This window comes from Hydra vulgaris, chromosome 01 (genome assembly GCF_038396675.1).
Source record: "Hydra vulgaris chromosome 01, alternate assembly HydraT2T_AEP".
Classification (NCBI taxonomy): Eukaryota; Metazoa; Cnidaria; class Hydrozoa; order Anthoathecata; family Hydridae; genus Hydra; species Hydra vulgaris.
Window position 1 is genome coordinate 47,240,001 of NC_088920.1, and position 19,259 is coordinate 47,259,259.

Genomic DNA, 19,259 nt, shown 5'->3' on the forward strand with positions numbered 1-19,259 from the left:
TATATATATATATATATATATATATATATATATATATATATATATATAAATATATATATATATATATATATATATAAATATATTTATATATATATATAAATATATTTATATATATATATATAAATATATATATATATATATAATATATATATATATATATATATATATATATATATATATATATATATATATTAAAAATAATTATAAATATTAAAAATAATTGGGCAGGTTTTTTTTTACCCAAAACACACTGTGGTATACAACATACAAAAAAAAGGTTAAAAAGAAAAGAACTAAACAACGAAGTGTTATATTTCAATTAAAACATTAATTGTCCAAAGAAAAAAAAGTAAAAAAGTGATGCAAATACAAACAATATAAACAAAATGGAATATACAGACACTCTCACTAAAAAGGTGAAATAAACCCAACTACTAAACAAAAGGAAATATACAAATACACTTACTATAAAGGTGAAATAAATCCTACTATAAAGGTGAAAATAACAACATGAAATTACAAAATATACTAAAAACAATATAAAATAAACATTAATCTGGTTCATTGTCCCTAGGTGACTCCTCTTCATATTGTTGTAGTTCGTTCAATGTTTCTGGTTGCGAGAACTCTAATGTCTCACTGGAAACAGAATTTCTTTTTTTCTTTCTGGCACTGCTCAATAAAGGGTTGGAACTTAACAGAAGTCTGTTTAAGATGTCCCTATTGCAAATTTTTCTCGAAAACATCCTCGAGAAATTCTGTCTATAATCACAAAAGTGCTTGTTTCGAGCCTCTGCCGCCTCTTCCGATAAATGACCAATAGGGAATATAGCTTGGTCAATTATTGTGGCACCATATCTCAATATTTTGTGCATTGTAGGAGTCATTGGGTACCATCCATAAATTTCAACATAAAGTTTTGCTTGTCAGTTCTGCAAACTTTTTCAATTTTTTGACATCTATTTTATATTCAACTGACAAAGTTTCCAAAATGATACTACAATTTTTAATAAGCCTAATGTCAACTCCTATGATGCAGTATGAGGGTGAGAAAAATCTTTTCAATGTATTGCCATCATTCGTATTCCCAAAACCTGCCTTTGGAATATCCACCAGCATCTCCATTTTCTCTTTGAATTTGTTTTGTATATTTTTTGTTTGTTTCCACCACAGTTATGTTATCATCTTGTGTTCTCGCTTGCCGTTTTTTTAAGGGAACAAGGTATGATAAATGCAGTAAAGATTCGAAAAATCAAATCCTTGCATGTAATATCGATAAACCAAATTTAAAGGCATCTGGATTTTCTATATTTTTTATACATAAATTATTAAAGTCTTTTGACTTTAGTCCACAAATATAGCACCTTATAATAGATGCTGTGTTGGTTGCAGCATTGCATACTTTTGCATCAACCATTGTAAATGTCAAGGTATGTATAATACCAACAAAAAATTTCGGTTTTTCGGTTTTTTTAAGCTTTTTATTTGATCTTCAACATAGCAGATTTCTTCATTTATTATGTCTTTAGTTTCATAGATAAAATGAATTCGTATTGAACGACAACATCTTGTAGAAAAGGGCACTGGGTTTTGCCATACAATCTTTTGGCCACCAATATGGCATATAAGTCGTAGAGGCACAAATGAACTTTGAATGATGTTAGAGACACTATCTTAACTATTTTGAAATTTTTGTTTAAATGTTTACTGCTGTGAGCCATCACAACCCCATTTTGATATAATCTTTAAATTGTTTCTTTCTTCTTTGTTTAAGCTTTTTAGAACTTCATCTAAATATTCACACAAACATCTAGATGTGTGATCTAGAATATTTCGTAGTTTAATTTCACAACACGTTTCTGAAACTGCCATTGACTCTTGTGGCGGATAACATTGTTTTTTTGATTCTTTCAAAAGCAAATAACATGGATAAATATTTTTGTTGGCTGCATAAATTATTTCATATTGTCTCCTTGTCATAACGTTTTACACAAAAATTGATGATGCTTCTGATGGTGTGCTTTTTTAATAACATTATTCTAAATGGAACTGAAGTTTTTTCTATATTTGTTTGCTTTTTCCAGTAAACAGTTAATATTTTTCATTATTCTAGATGCATCACAATATCCTGCATCACGCTGACTTATTTGGGCAGCATAGGTTAGTTGTTTAAAAGATATCTTGCTTAGCTAGGGTTTCCATTCTCCTCTTTTTTGCGTAGGAGAGAGCGGCGCTAAACTAATTAAAATTGAAGTTTTCGCACCGTTCTCCTACGGAAAAAAGAGGAGAATGGAAACCTTATGCTTAGAAAACTCAACACCTTGAAATCTTATGATGGTACCCCAGGTCTTTTTATTATTCAGGTGGGTAGACTTAAAAAGCATTTATCAATGTTATCAGCAGCTATCCATTTTTGTTTAAAATGAAACTTCAAATTTTTTATGCGTTTTTTATTGAACACTGTTCATTTTCAGTACAATTTTAAATGACTTAGAGGCGATCTTCTAAAAACATAAATTTGCCATTAATTTTTTTTGTTGGGCAGTGTTTCAAAACATCGTGGAGTTCTTTTCTAGTCACCTCTTCATTCATTGGTTGGGATTCTGAAAAAAAAAAAAAGAAATAAGTCTTTATACAAAAAAAAAAAATGTCTTCGTCATATTATTTAATAAAAATTAAATTTAAAAAAATGGAAGATTTATGTGGGTCTTGTTTTTTTAAAAATAATAACTAAAATAACTTTGATTGTAACTAAAACTAATGTTTAAGTTTTAATCAAAGTCTTAGCTAAACTCGTCTTAACTCGTATACGAAAAAGTTTTTTGAAAATATTTACAAAAAAAAAATCTAACATTTTCAGTTTTAAATGTATATAAACAAAAATGTCACTTTATCAAGTAAAATAAAGAAACTATACATTTATTTTGTATGTGCATACCTTCTTCCTAGACGTTTATCGTGATTTTTTAAAGATTTTACTGCATAAAAACTCAAATAATACTTTTAAAAGATGTGTTTGACTGGAAGCGTAAAAAAAAAATTCAAACAGCTCACTCAAAGTTCGAGTTTTAAGTACTGTTATACCTGGAAGGCAAGTGGGCAACACTGAAATTATTATTTAGTGGTATTTAGCCTTTATAAAGCTTTCATAATATATAGTTAATAGTATACTTTTATAAAATTCTCGTAATTGACTTTTGATAGACTTTTACCTTGAAATACTCCACTGTGTGTCGTAATGCGGTGGTTGTGAACCAGTTAAAAAAAAAAATTGAATGTCCTCGCAGTAATTCCCAGTGAAAAAGCGCACATGGGATACGCGTGGATTTTTTCCACATGTAACCCATGTGGGGATTATTATTTTGTCCCATGTGGGTTTCATATGGTAAATCCCACATGGATTCCATATGGTAAATCCCATATGGGATACGCCTGGGTTTTTACCATATGTAACCCATATGGGGATTATTATTTTGTCCCATGTGGGTTTCATATGGTAAATCCCACATGGGTTTTATGTGGTAAATCCTACATGGGATATAGGTGGAAAATACTACATGTTATAGATCTTAAATGCCACATATTTTAATCCAAATGGTATAAAAGTAGTCAATACTAGACAAATGAAAGTCCGAATGCTTCTATGATAATTTTTAAAATTCTTTTAATTTAAAAATTACTTAAATAGTAACTTAAAATTAATCATCGAAGCTTTCAGAGAGGCTTAACTTAATCTGGTATTTGCTACTTTATCCCATTTGGTATTCAAAACGTGTAGCATTTTTGATCTTTTACATGTGATGTTTTCCACCTATAACCTATGTGGGATTTACCTTAAACTATTATGACGAAATTTTATAAAATTAAAAAACGTGTTGCAAAATGAATTTATTTAAAAATAAATGCTATTAATCAATACATCCAAAACGAATATTAATAATATTATTTTTTCTTTTGCGATTTACACACCGTTTTTTGTCAATTGAATTAATTAAATCGCTTCGGCTTGTATAATACCAAGGTTTTTAGTATCTTCTAACTTTCTTCAAACATTTTCTAAAAAAAAAAAAATATAAATACAAATATATATAAATATAAATATATATAAATATATATATATATATATATAAATATATATATATATATATATATAAATATATATATATATATATATATATATATATATATATATATATATATATATATATATATATATATATATATATATATATATATATATATATATATATAGAAAGAGAGAGAGACCCATTGAACCCATGAGGAGAATCCTGAAAAAAAGTGATCAATAAGGATAAGTAGTTAAACAAAAAAACAAAAACAAAAATGTAAAAACCTACTTTTTCAATGATGTAGACTTCTACAGTATTGTGAAAAAGTTAAGAACCACAAAAAAAACAAATCATAATTTATTTTTATTTTTAAATTTTTTTTTAACCGAATATATTTTTCTGGTAAAAAGAATAATAATAATAAATTTTAGAAAATAGACAAACAAAATAAAAAATAATAGTGATAAAAACTTTTAAACAAATATAAAAAAATGTATTTAAAGTTTTATAGGTAATTTTTATTTTAAAAAAATTGTGAAAAAGTTAAGAACCACAGAATAAAAAACGATAATTTTTACCACCTAATACCGCATAATTCTACCATGAATTTTTAAGCACTCATTTATACGATATGGCATTGAGTCTATTAAATTCTCTAAAATATGTTTGGGAACATTTCCAAGTATTGCTGGTAAAATATTGCGCAACTCCTCAAGGCTCCTTGGTGCTTTCTTGGCAATCTCTTTATCAAGCCAACTCCAAAGATTTTCAATGCAATTTAGATCTGGGCTATTTGGTGGCCAAGTTAGACACTCAATATTTTTACTTTTGAACCATTCAGAGACAATTTTAGCCCTGTGACATGGTGCATTGTCTTGCTGAAAAATGAACGGAACGCTTTGCTCAAGTGCATCAATTGACGGTAACAAGTTGTTATTTAAAATATCGACATAATAAGTAGAGTTGAGTCGACCATCAAATAATTTAAACATATCGAGACCATAATATGTCATGCAGCACCATATTCCAACTGACCCGCTACCTTGTTTTGTTCTTTGAACGATACAATCATGATTATATTTTTCTGAAGGCTGCCTGCGAATCATAATTCGGTTTTTTCGGTTATCAACCTCGATATTCATCTCATCACTGAACATTACTGTCCTCCATTTTTGTTTAGACCATTCTTTGACGCTTTGGCAAAATTCTTTACGCTTTTTTATATGTCGTTTAGTAAGTCGCGGTTTTAGAACAGCTTTTTTCCATAACATATTGTTAGCTAATAGTTTCCTACGCACAAGTGATGCCGAGGCTTGACGTCCATTTGAAAGCTTCCATTCCCTTCTTAATTCATGCGACGGCATGGTTCGATTTTTCTTTGCCAACCTGATTAAAAGGCGATCATTATTGGGTGTCGTCAAACGCGGTCTTCCAGAACGATGGTGATCAACGTAAGATTTCGTCTCTTTGAATCTTTTGATGATTGTTAGCACCGAACTATGTGATCGCTTTACTATTCTTCCAATTTCGCGAGCAGATTTACCTTCCTGGTGAAAATGCACCACTTTTACACAATCTTCATAGGTAATAGCTTTTCTGCTCATTTTTTCAAAAGGAAAGAATTTTTTTTTGTTTGAAATTAAATACTTTTTTTAAAAGTATTTAAAAAAATTAATTTTTTTCAAATGTTTTTATTGGTTCTTTGGTAATAACTCAGGTCATTAAAAGAATTTTTAAAAAAAAGGGAAAAATAAATTTAAAAAGACGTTTCCGCCGCATTTAGCACAAAAAATTCTTTGTGGTTCTTAACTTTTTCACAAAAAAAAAATAAAAAAAAATTAACACATAATATTTAATCCTTATTTTTTATAAGTTCTATTAACTAACCTTCAAAAAAAAAAAATTTTTCTTTTTTCTCATGCTATATTTAATATGTTTGAAAAAAAAAGACTATTTTATTATCTATAGGATAAAAATTAACTAAATTTATTTGAAAAAAAATTTTTTTTTTATTTAGTGGTTCTTAACCTTTTCACAATACTGTATAATAACAGGCCTTGACATCGCGCAAAATGCCGTAAAAACTGAAGGCCGATTAAACTTTCACTTTTACTTATATTGATATATTTTTATATTAGGTAGGGTGTAATGGCAGTCTATGTTTTCTAATAATAATCTCTAGTAAAAACGGAAATATAAAAAGAAAACCAAAAAATTGTTAAAAGATAATCATGCTTTTCGTATTTCAAATTTCATTAAGAATATTTATGTAATATTAAATAGTATCAATAACAAGCAGAACCATAACAAAGTATATATCTATATATTAGAAAGATAACTGTATTTTTAATTTTTTTGCTGAAAATGGTAACAATAAAAATCACCAACAATAAAAAACACCAACAAAAGTCGATTCAAGCAAAAAAAAAGTTTTATCAATATATCTCAACAGGGTTAAAACCCTTATACTTGGCAACTTGTAGTCAATACACAAACAATCATATAAACTTCGTCGCATAGCAAAATACTCATATGCTCTACATATAATATCTGAAGTATATAAAACTTCACCAACATTAACTTTTCTCATAGCATTAAGATGTTCGAATAGAATATTTGACAGAAACGAACTTTCTTTATTTTTTAAAAATCTAACTGCTTCAAATAAAGCTGATTTTGTTTTTATTAACTTTAATTTGTTTACAGCTAAATATGAAATATTACAAGTTGTGCCATTATGGTTAGCTACAAATAAATAATCATTGAAAATTACTAAAATAAATAATGGAACACCAAGTTTGTACATTTTTGATTGTATGTGCAAACTTTTTTTATTAAGCTGGAAAACAATAACATTGTTATGATCACTTAACAAAGATTGAATATCGTCAAATATAAGTTCATCCTCTTTAAGAAAATCATTTAACTCATCTGGTAAAATGCTTCGAAAACTGCTTGAAGTTACATTTTTACTAACTTTACTTGCTGGTGTGGCTAAACAACTAGGCGGAATATTTTAAAAACAGATGGTGGGTTAAAAGGTCGTTGCTTCCCATATTTGCTTTCAAAAGGTGCTTCATTTGGCCAATGCAGTTGACATAATGCTATATAGTCTGTAGCAATAAAACCAGTTCTTGGGATAGCTTCACTAGATCTTTTTCTCTCCTCTAGATTCTTCGGGAATTTATAAATTGATATTTTTGTCGTAGTTGAGTATTGATATTTTTGTTGTAGTTGTAATTGATATTGTAGTTTTAGTTGTATAAATTGATATTTTTGTTGTAGTTGAGATAGTTCGACTTGCAAAGAGATACACAGCATTTTAAAGGCATTTTTAAGGCATTTTAATTATTAAAAAAACTTATTGTTAGTTTGACAATATTATTACCTTACAATGTTAACGCCTTGAACCTTACAATGTTATCGTCTTGATGTTGGGCTATCTAATTTATAAACCAATCACATTTTAAAGATTTATTAAAAAAGCGCGAACACAAACTTTCGTCTAATGTTAAAAGATGAAAATGTAAACAAAGTATTAGGAATTGGCCTTCAGTTTAACAAATTTGTTGCGCGATGTCAAGGCCTTTTATTATAGAAGGCCGCGGTCACACATAATATAATATTCTGAAACTAATAAACAAACATCTAAATTTCTATAAGTAAATTTATTCTTTGATCATTGCCTTCATGTCCTATCTTATTTTCATATCATAATCTATTATGGAATTATTTATATAACATGTCACAACAATATTATTAAATTTGTGATGTTCAAATATCATATGAACATTCTCTAACATGTTCATATGATATTTGAATACAGTTCTTGAGTATATTATCTGCAAACAATTGACTGATGCAAGTTCAAATGTTGTCAAAAACCAAGCATGCATGCATGGGACACTGCAGTGTTTCACAAAGAAATGCAGGTTTGAAAGTCAAATTTTCTTTATTAAAAAAAAAAATTAAAATAGGGGGGAGATAGGGAGGTTTCTGTAACTTTTTTTAGGCTCCAAAACTTTTAACTTTATATATAATAAGGTTCATAAAACTTAAGGGACTTACGAACTACATTGAGGAACAAAAACAGGATATTTACAGAAACTTTTCAATTTTTAATCTGGAGTACCACAGTGTAATAGGGAAAAAAGTCTCTGGGTCCAGTATTAAAAGTAATACGATCTAAAGTAATATATAAATTAAATAAAATGCTTTAAAATGCATGCAGTTATACATATAACTCCTGATAGTTAACTATATGTATAACTAGTTATGCATAAAATTTATTATATAAACTTTTAACTTTAAGGTTATGCTTGAACAAATTAGAACCAATTAATTCAAATTCAAGATTTAGTTCAAGTTCAAGTTATTTGTTCATTGTTTTTTTACTATTTTATATTTATTTGTTCAAATTTGTTAACTAGTACTAATTCTTACTACAGTAAGAATATTTATCATTGTTGAACGTGATTAGTAACTTAATTTTACTATTAACATATTTTGACAACACTCTTTACATTTTAAATGATGACAGCTTTACTTTTCTATTGATGTTAAATTTATTACGTTTCAATAACTCAGATTGAATTTTAACTGAATTATTGTAAGCTTTGTAAGGGTTTGTTGTATATCAAATGGTGTTGTAAATAAAGTAAAAATTATATATATATATATATATATATATATATATATATATATATATATATATAGTAATTAGGCTATGGGATCATCCATAAATGATGCCAGTAGATAGAGGGGCAGTGTGAGTTTAACAATAATTGACAATGGGGAGAGGATGTTGAGACCAAAATAATGTCAAATAAAAAATTGAATTAAAAAATAAAAGTAAAATATTTTATTTAAAAAAAAGTAAAACAATTTATGCTAGCTATGAGCAGGTTTTAGAGGTATTTACACCAACAATGTGGTCTAAAAACTTCTTGCTTTTGTTGCTTAAAACTGGGAAAAACAATTTAAATTCAGAAATTAGCTTGCTTATCTGAAAGAACAATTTATGTTTTTTTTTTTTTTACTTTTAGTACTGTTGAGAATAAATGTATAATTGAACCAGGAAAAAGTTGATGGTATATGCATTTTTTATATTATATTAACAATTCAGATATACCATCATAATACGATAACAAAAACTGACATCATTTTCAATGGGAGATGGCAAAAAATTGACTGAGTTTGATAAAGGGTGAAGTTGTTCAATAAACCGGGTCATCATCTGACATCATTATGCATAGATGACCCTACGATTTAGGTAAAATAAGTAATCAATTTGCCATATTTCTCTTTAGAAAGTGTAAGAAAAAAGCATTGTTATGCTGAGAACCTACCTATTGAGCAAGCTTTGACCACCTATTTTATAAATTTGAGAGACAGAAGTGGAAGTGCGAATCGCAAAAGAACTAATAATAATGCTCTAAATTGATTTTAACTTTGTAGACTAACATTAATATAGTATTTAGTAATAATAAATGAAGTTTACATGATTTTTATAATTTGTATTTATTTCCATTAATTATCAGTTGTCAGTCTCCATTTTATAAAATGAATTAAAAAACTATTTATTTATAGTATAATAATAATACATAAATACTAGTTTCCTAATGCTATTATCATCACAATGTTAATGGTATTTGTTTTAAAGTGAAATTTTGTATCAATTTTATTGTTTTAATGTTATATTTATATATATATATATATATATATATATATATATATATATATATATATATATATATATATTATTTTTACTTTATTTACAACACCATTTGATATACAACAAACCCCTACAAAGCTTACAATAATTCAGTTAAAATTCAATCTGAGTTATTGAAATGTAATAAATTTAACATCAATAGAAAAGTAAAGCTGTCATCATTTAAAGTATAAAGGGTGTTGTCAAAATATGTTGATAGTAAAATTAAGTTACTAATGAAATCACGTTCAACAATGATAAACATTCTTACTGTAGTAAAATATAGTACTAACTGATAAATTTGAACAAATAAATATAAAATTAACAAAAACAATGAATAAATAAGAACAATAACTTGAACTTTAACTAAATTTTGAATTTGAATTAATTGCTACTAATTTGTTCAAGCATAACCTTAAAAAATAATTTTTTATAACAAATTATATGTATAACTTGTTATACATATAGTTAACTATCAGGAGTTATATGTATAACTATATGCATTTTAAAGCATATTATTTTATTTAAACATTACTTAGATCATATTACTTTGAAAACTGGAACCAGAGGCTTTATTCTCAATAAAACTGTGGTACTCCAGATTAAAAATTAAAAAGTTTTTGTAAATATCCTGTTTTTGTTTGTCAATGTAGTTCGTAAGTCCCTTAAGTCTTAAGGACCTTATTATATCTAAAGTTAAAAGTTTTGGAGCATAAAAAAAGTTACAGAAACCAATCTCCATCCTATTTTTTTCTTTTTTTAATAAAGAAAATTGGGAATTCTTTGACTTTCAAACCTGCATTTCTTTGTGGGACACTGCAGTGTCCCATGCATGCAAGATTGGTTTTTGACAACATTTCAACTTGCATCAGTTAATTGTTTGCAAATAATTTACTCAAGATCTATATTCAAATAACTATTATATTATCCTAATAATACGTCTATTTGCACAAATCTTAATCTTATTTCTATAAAGAAAGATAAAAATTATTCGTGGTACTTACATACTTGCTTGCCATTCTCTTTATTCATATAAAATATTTTCACACAATATAAACGTAACGCAATGCAATGTTGATTTAAAATTATTTTTTTTAGTTTCCAGCTTTTAAATTAATTCCCATGCAAATCCCACAGGAAACCCACGTGGGATTTCCCATGTGTGTAAATACCATATGGTTCCCACATGTAACCCATGTGGGATTACCCACATGGGTTTAAGGTGACAAATTTCCATACGGATACCACATGGGAAAATCCGTCCCACATAAATCCCATCAATCCCACACGGAACCCACGCGGAACCCATGTGGGACGCGGTTTTATTTTTCACTGGGTTTATTTGTATATAAAAATTTCAAAATTGGGCATATTATTAAAACTTCAAATAAGTAAACTCTGGAATTGTTGATAAAATCAAGCATTAGTTTATTTAAGAGAGTCATCTAAAGTTAAATAAAGTTGTTTGCTAAAAATAATTTTTGATTCTACGTCCAACTGACGTCCGTACCAAACCGTGGACGGAGGGACAGGATTGTACCTATGCACAGTGGGCCAGAATTCACTTTTATTGGAAAAAATTCATAGCTAATTTAATAATAGGGTTATATTCACTAAAATTAGAATGAGTACTAATATCAAGTCTGCGCTTTTTATGAGGGTAAAAAATTTTTATTTAGTTGCTATGGATACCTTTATTTTGCTTAGCAACAACCTATTTTTGGTATTTGCAGATATTTTACGAGTGCTATATTCACTAAATTTAGCATGATTTCCAATATGAGATCACATTTTCTTATAAAAGCGATAAATTTTTATTATTTAGTTGCTATGGATACTTATATTGCTTAGTTACCAGATACTTTCCTTAGTTACAAAGGGAAATATTGATTTTTAAATAAATTTTATCGGACTTTTGACCCACCTGTATTGAATAACAATTAAGAATTTAGGTAAATAATGGTTTAGCAATAATAAAAAATTGTGGAAGAAAACACTTTCAACATAAAATTTTACCAACAATTATAAAAAAAATAGTATCGTTTGAAGGTTGTTTAAATAATTGTAAAACATCTGAAGGAAATGTTTTATTATTTGTTAGGTGTGATGTTGATGAACGCAGTGATGAAATAACAGGATCACTGGAAACTGGGAGTCTATTGATTTGATCAGTATTTGTTACTCTACTATCTGTTTTTCGGCTGAAATTTTCGCCATTAAATTTGAAGAATTTATTACTAGCCTCTTGAGCTTCCTCTGACATAAGTTCGATGGATAATGTACGGCTTTTAATTATTTGATGCCCATGTATCAATGCTTTATGAACTGATTGAGCTATGTAATACCATGGATAAAGAGACATATAGTCTAAAAGTGTCAAAACAATAATCAGTCTATTTCATATCCTTAAGAGAGTGTTACCAAGATAATGTAAAATCTGAATAAAAAGTTTTGATATTTTATAAATGCTTTGGCCAGTATCAAAACCTTACACGTGAGTGTCATTGCTTTTAGCGCTTTGTCGTTCAATATTGAGTGCCTCAGCACAGGTTCCTGAAGTGCACAGATTCTTTGTAAAGTATGAATCATTAAGTCTTTTAAAGGAACTGAAGCTAAACTCTTATATTTTCAGAATAACATTTCAATTTTGCATCCCTGACCTCATTGTAAGCGGGGTAGATGTTATATTCTTTCCCCAAGGCTACGCTTTTAATCAATTTATATGAAACTTTTATCAGGCTGGCATCAATTATTAAAGCCAGTGCTTTATCTGCTAAATAATTACTTGCACTGAAAAGTGTTTATCAAGCCAGTTCACAAACTTTTTTTCAAAATTTTTGACAGTATAGTTTGCAGATTTCCACTTTTTTTTACACAAGTTAACAAATCGTTGAACAGCCTTTCTCTAACAAAGTTAACAAATCGTTGAGCATGCCTTAAATCAACGTCTTTAAATTCAGCAATTTTTGGCTGAATAAATTTCTTCAGTAATATTTTGTTTTGAAATACTAAGATTGTTCTTTTGGAGAAAATTATGAATGTCGAAGTTTAATAAAATCATATCTAAATAATTCTTCTAACAAATATTTTGTATTTAAAAGTTTAATATTATAATATATATGCCACGTGGACTACTAACTCTTGTTAGTGACTAAGCTACTACAAATGTTAATAATTAAAATTAAAAGTAAATAAATTACTGTTAGTGCTAGTAATTAAATTACCAATAACTACCAAAAATATGTTTTTGCTATACTATGCAAAGTAAGGTATCCATAGCAACAACAATAATTAACCTCATAAGAATTGTGAATCTTATTTCATTACATACGCCCAATATTGTGTACTGCAAATAAATTACTGTAAAAACAACGTTAAATGTAAAACTGGATTGTTGCTATGCAAAATTAACTACCATAGCAACCAAGTTAAAACAAATAAAATCTGAACGGGAATTTAAGGGGACGAGCAATCAATGGAAACTCGATTGAAGCATCATATAGTTTAAATAAATATAAGACAGCACACGGCAAATTGTGGCAATTATTAGTTATAGTGCGGCAAAAAATATATTTCTTAAAGATTTTTTTTTTTTTAATCTGTGATTTTCAAAGTAAAACTGAGATAAAATGCTTTGACAAACTTTATTTCACACAATTGTTTTTCTTATTTCTAAATACTGCAAAATAACATGGACTAATTTTTTGTTTTAAAAACGTAAATGTAATTAAAATATCACACAACGTTTTACTAGTTTTTGATCAAAATATGAAAATATTTTTTTTTAATTTATCTTATTCGAAATTTTATCGTCTTTCGTTGATGTATGTATGAAACTTTATCTAAATTTATTTTTGGAAATGTGATAAAAATCTACATTTGCAATATTATTTACATTAGCAACGCCGTAGCAACCACAAACATGCCTTTGTTTATTATAAGTTGAGCAAAACTTGCAAACTAATTTATCTTTTTGTTGTGTCTATCATGCTTTTAATTGTTTCTTTATCAACTTTGCTTTTAAAGAAATTTGAATGTCGAGAATTTTTTTGAAGCACGATTCAAAGAATCGTGTTGTTACTGTCGCATTAAACCCTATTGTTGTTAGTATTGGATGAAAGATTTATTATTAATTAGTAATAAATTATAAGATCTATCATAAATTATAAATAAGTAAGAAAATAAACTTTAAAAAAAGAAATAAACAAAAAAAGAAAGCTGTTTTTGCAATAGTTTTTCTTTTTACAGATATTCCAAATACTGAACGACACAAATTGATTCCAATATTTGCATCAAAATGATTCATTTTGATGCAAATATTGGACTCTAAGTAAAAATTATAAACTAAATATATCTATTCCTCAATCAATCAAAAATCTTGTTACACCCATTTTTATGGATTTACAGAAAGATAAATTACTGTTGAAATGTTTGCATGGTCAAAGACATAGTTTAAATGAAGCGCTAAACTCACTCATATGGTCCAAAGTACCTAAAATCACATTTGTTGGTAAAGATGTTGTGGAGATGGGTGTAAACTCCGCCATTTTGCATTTCAATGATGGTAGAAATGCTGTTTAAAAATTATTACAGCATTTTGATATACAAGGAAATGATACACAATTGACAACAAGTTTAGCATACAATATATTAGTAAAACAAATGTAACGTAAATATTACTTTACCGTAATAGTAAAAGACTACTATTTCGGTAAAGAAACAGAGAAAAAAATTGAGAGCAATCAAAAAAGGATTTAGTAAGAACCTTAACGCATAGGAACATCAAGACTCAGTTTCAGGAGGCTTTAGCATGATTTTACAGTTTAAATATGATTTTTTCTTTATTTTGTACTTATTTTTGCTATTTCTGCAAGTTGAGTTTTTCATATTTTATCAAGATTTCAAAACACGATTTTCTCTGATTGAATAAAGATTCTGTTCTGAAATTTTCAGGACATATTCCTAACAACATAAGAACTCATTTGACAGAAAGATTTTGTTTAATTATTTTTAAAACTCATTGTTTTTAGTTTTCACTTCTTTAAACGGCTTGTAAATCGTACAAATTCAACTTATCTTTAAAAAAAAGGTCATCTTTACATATAAAAGGACTAAAAAAAAATCTCTCTGTTAAATGGAGTAAAATAATGTCATCAACAGATCTACAAAGTTTGATTCATGGTTCTTAAGTCTAACTTAAGATAACGTGTTAAGATAACACAAGAATTAGGTCTTTATTTACACTGTTTTTGCGCTGTTATGGATTTTTGGTAAAGTATTTCAAAAAATGTTTTTGCAAAAACATTTCATTTTTTTTAGTGAAGCATTTCTTCATATTTTTAAAACTTTTTTAAAAATATGAAGTCTTTTTTGTGCTCTACCAAAGAAATTTTGGATTTATCTGCCTAATATTTCTTTTTCTAACTGGTTTAGTAACAAATAGTACATGTAAATTCAAAGTTTTATTAAATGTTTCATTAAATTTACAGATGTATTGACAAGATTTGAAATCATTTTTAAGTGTTCGAGAAAACATATCAGAATATCTATATCAGAAATAATATCAAACCGTTCAAATGAAAATTTAATAACGACTAATTAAGCAAACAAATTTGGTGTAAGGTTATTATTGGCTTAGAGCGCGTACCATTGGCTGTATTTATCGTCATCAACACATCAATCATGAATTTAATAAAGTTGACTGCACGTGCAAGTGGCCAGTTCATAGAAGATATCTTCTTCTATTGTAGATTATTTATAATAATAATAATAATAATAATAATAATAATATTTTTACGAACTTTTCTAAACTTTACATCAATAAAAAAAAACTTTTTAAATTTTTTAGCGATTTTAATTAATTTTTTTACAATTTGTCAATAATTGGTTAAAGTTTTTGTAAATCCAATATAAAAAAAAACTTTTTAAATTTTTGAGCGATTTGAATTAATTTTTTTTAATTTGTTAATATATTGATTTGTATTTGTATACAAATCGTAAAACAATCAAGTTCAATGAATCGAGAAATTCATCTTTTCAAAGATAATCAGCGCAAAATGCATTTTAAATGCTTTTTATTTTCCAATGTATACAGTAACTAGATGGTGCTTTGCAAATCCAACTGAATATAGACCATTTTATGAAAATAACAAAGTAAATAATGAAGCAAAATTCTAGATAATTGGTCATACAAATTCACACTTTTCATGAATGATTTTCAGTTTCATTGAATTGTCACTGCCATCATTTATCAATGACTAATAAAGTTTGATATATTGAAAGCACAAGTATATTGCAGAAAGCTGTCAAGATCCTTGAACTTCGCCGCCTTAATTTGACATTCATTTTGATATTTAAGAACTAATATCAAAATCTACAAGTTGTGTAAATTGTGCTTAACACTTATGTAAACTTACTCGCACTAGTTTCTCAGTATTGTTGTGTGAATGTTTGATACAAACTAACACAAACAAGATATATTTTGCAATACACTCTTTTGTAATCTCTTTTGCAAAAATTACATAACATTTTCTTATTCTGAATTCTGACCAATGACTAATCTTGTCGTATCTTTACTGTCGTAAATACCGTAAATGTCGTAAATTACTTGTCGTATTTTTACCAACATACTTAGGGGCTGTTTCATAATTTTTTTAGGAATTGATGCTGATTTCCTTTGGTCGTCTTTTGTGTTATGTATTTTCCTTGAACTAGTTAAACTAGAATCAAAAATCCAAACAAAATCATTTTAGACTTTTCAAGCATCGTAAGTTGATTGCAGTGATGTGATAAACAAGCCATCCATTTACTTTTACATTATTAAGAAAGTAAAAGAAAACTTTAAAACACCATCACTTTGTTTTGATAGTTTTTCTATATAATAAAATCAACATCTCTGGTAGATCAAATTCAGTCGTTGATTTAAAGTAAACTTTTACCACATTAAGGTAATTAATTTTAACATACTTTTTGTCTGATTTCCCTGCCCGAACAAATTTGAATGAAATTCCCAAACAAAAATAAAACTCCGTTTAAATGGCTTCTTGGGATAGTATTGCCTAATGCCATTGTGTTTTGTTTTAGATGTTGTAATTTGCTCATCAAGAGACTGTTTGATTTCTGGTTCAATCGTTTTTTGTTTTTTTTGTTCAATCATTGTGCAGTTGTAATTTAAACAGTTTATTGCTTTCTACTTTTTCTTTTCTTGAATAATCATTTAAGACAAAATAAAAACAAACCAGAAAAAATCTGCGCGGATATTTTAAAGAGTATTTACTAAACTATTGTATTTGGATATTGAATGTTATATATATTTTGAAAGTACATATAATAATATTATTAAATTTCACTTAAGAAAGTTTATGAAGTTTTGTACGTGAGAACGTACGCACTTTGCGTTTTACACTCGTCATCAGCTTTAATCCATTTATTTTTGAAGTCTTTAATGTTTTTGGCTTCTTTTACATTGAACCTTAATTTTTTTTTTGACACGAGCCCAATATCTTTCGATAGGAAGTAGTTTGTGACAATTTGGTGCATTAGAGTGTTTTTCAACGAAATCTACTTTATGTTCTCTAAGCCAGTTTAAAGTTGTCCTAGAGTAGTGATATGATGCTAAATTGGGTCAAAATAACGAGTTACCCGAGTGCGTTCTTAAAAACGGCAAAAGACGTTTCTTGAGGCATCCTTTTATGTATATTTTGGTATTAATTGTTCCCGTAATCACAAAACAGCTTCTTTCACCACATTCACAAATTGCTTGCCAAACTAAGAGTTTTTTAGCGAATTTTTGCATTCCAATGTATTTATAATTGGAATTCAGTTTCTTGCGATTAATTGCTGAATAATATTGGTGCCCTGGAGATGAAGGTGTCCTGGAAGAAATCGAAAATATGCAACACAATAAGTTTCATCGTCTGTAATCAAAAAAGATTTTTTGGCGCATAATTTTTTATAGAGCAGCTTTGAACTACGAATTGCGACAACTTCTTGCTTTTCTTCACGACAATAAACTTTTTTCTTTTTATAAGATTTAAAGCTACAATTTCTCTTCACTTTTTGTATAGTGGAAGCACTTTTCTTAAATTTATTCGCTAAAGTTCGAACAGAAATCTCCGGTTTTCTGCCTAAGGCATCTTTCCCTTTTTTATCAAGATCTCGTCTAAAAAAACATTTTTTTCTTCCACTTCCCAATTTCCTTTTGATTGTACCAGTGTCCTTAAATTATTTCAAAATGCTCTGCACTGTTCTCAAAGCAATCTGCAACTCTTTAGAAATTGTTTTATTTGATACACCAGGATTTTCAACCAGAAAATGCAAAACTTTTTCTCGATTCTTATCTTGATTTGATGACATTTCAATTAAAACTAATTGTTTTAATAACAGAGTTATTTAAACTTTGAATAACACTAATACAATGACATTTTAAAACAATTAGCTATTTAAAATGATGCACGGTTTCCGTAAGCACCACATCTGAACACGCGAAGATTTTTTCTGGTACATATCTTAAATGTATGCGTTCTCTAAAATACGTATATCGGTTATACGTATTAAATGGTGGACAAAAAACCTCACAAAATTTAAAAAATTTATCATAAAAATCTGCATTATTATTAGGCTGTTTGGATGAGTACCATCTATAATTATCGCTGTTATATTTTAAAAAATTATCCACTTCTATATTAATATCATCTTTATTATATATCATCTATAATATATATTAGAAGGAACTAAATATATAATTTATGATGGAGAAATAGTACACTTTAAATAAATTCACTTTTAAAGTTGTAATTTATATGGTTATGTTTCTAAATGTAATCCTCTCTTAAAAAGTTTATATACGAAAAGACACTATTTTAACACATTTTAACACATTCTTTGAACATCATACTATTTTAACACATTCTGCTTTTAGTAGCCGTATAGATACCATGAAAAGACAGGTTTCATGTATAAACTTTTATAAAAATTTTGAGCTTTTTTTTTGTTTCCTTATACAACTCAATCCCTTAATAAAATTATCTGTCAATAACGATGATCAAAACATTTATAGAAATTCCTTTAATTAAACAAAAAGCCACTTTTTTGGAGTTTAATACCACTTTAGAAAGAATTTGACTTTATAAATAAAAACCACAATTTAACATTAAACGACAGTAACTTTATAGTTTAATAGTCAAACTTACTAAATTAACACAACTTCTGTTAAATAATACATTAGAGGAGATGGGGGCACCTTGATCCTTTTTTATGGTTTATGGTTTATTCCTTGAAAACCCTTGCAGACAACAATACTATTTTCAATATTTTTAAAAGAATATTTATTTCTTTATTCAAATCAACAAGCTAACTTTGGTCCAAATAATATTTAGTAAGCTAGAACTCAACTTTCTAACATCACCTACAAAGGATTACGGTACCCCATATATGGGGCACCTTGATCTGCACTATGGGGCACTTTGATCTTATAT

At 27.5% G+C, this 19,259-nt stretch overlaps 1 protein-coding gene across 3 annotated transcripts in view; it reads left to right on the forward strand.

The window, feature by feature from the left end:
* Positions 1–19,259, forward strand: part of LOC136075389 (uncharacterized) — a 58,953-nt gene that overhangs the window by 1,628 nt on the left and 38,066 nt on the right. The window lies entirely within an intron of this gene.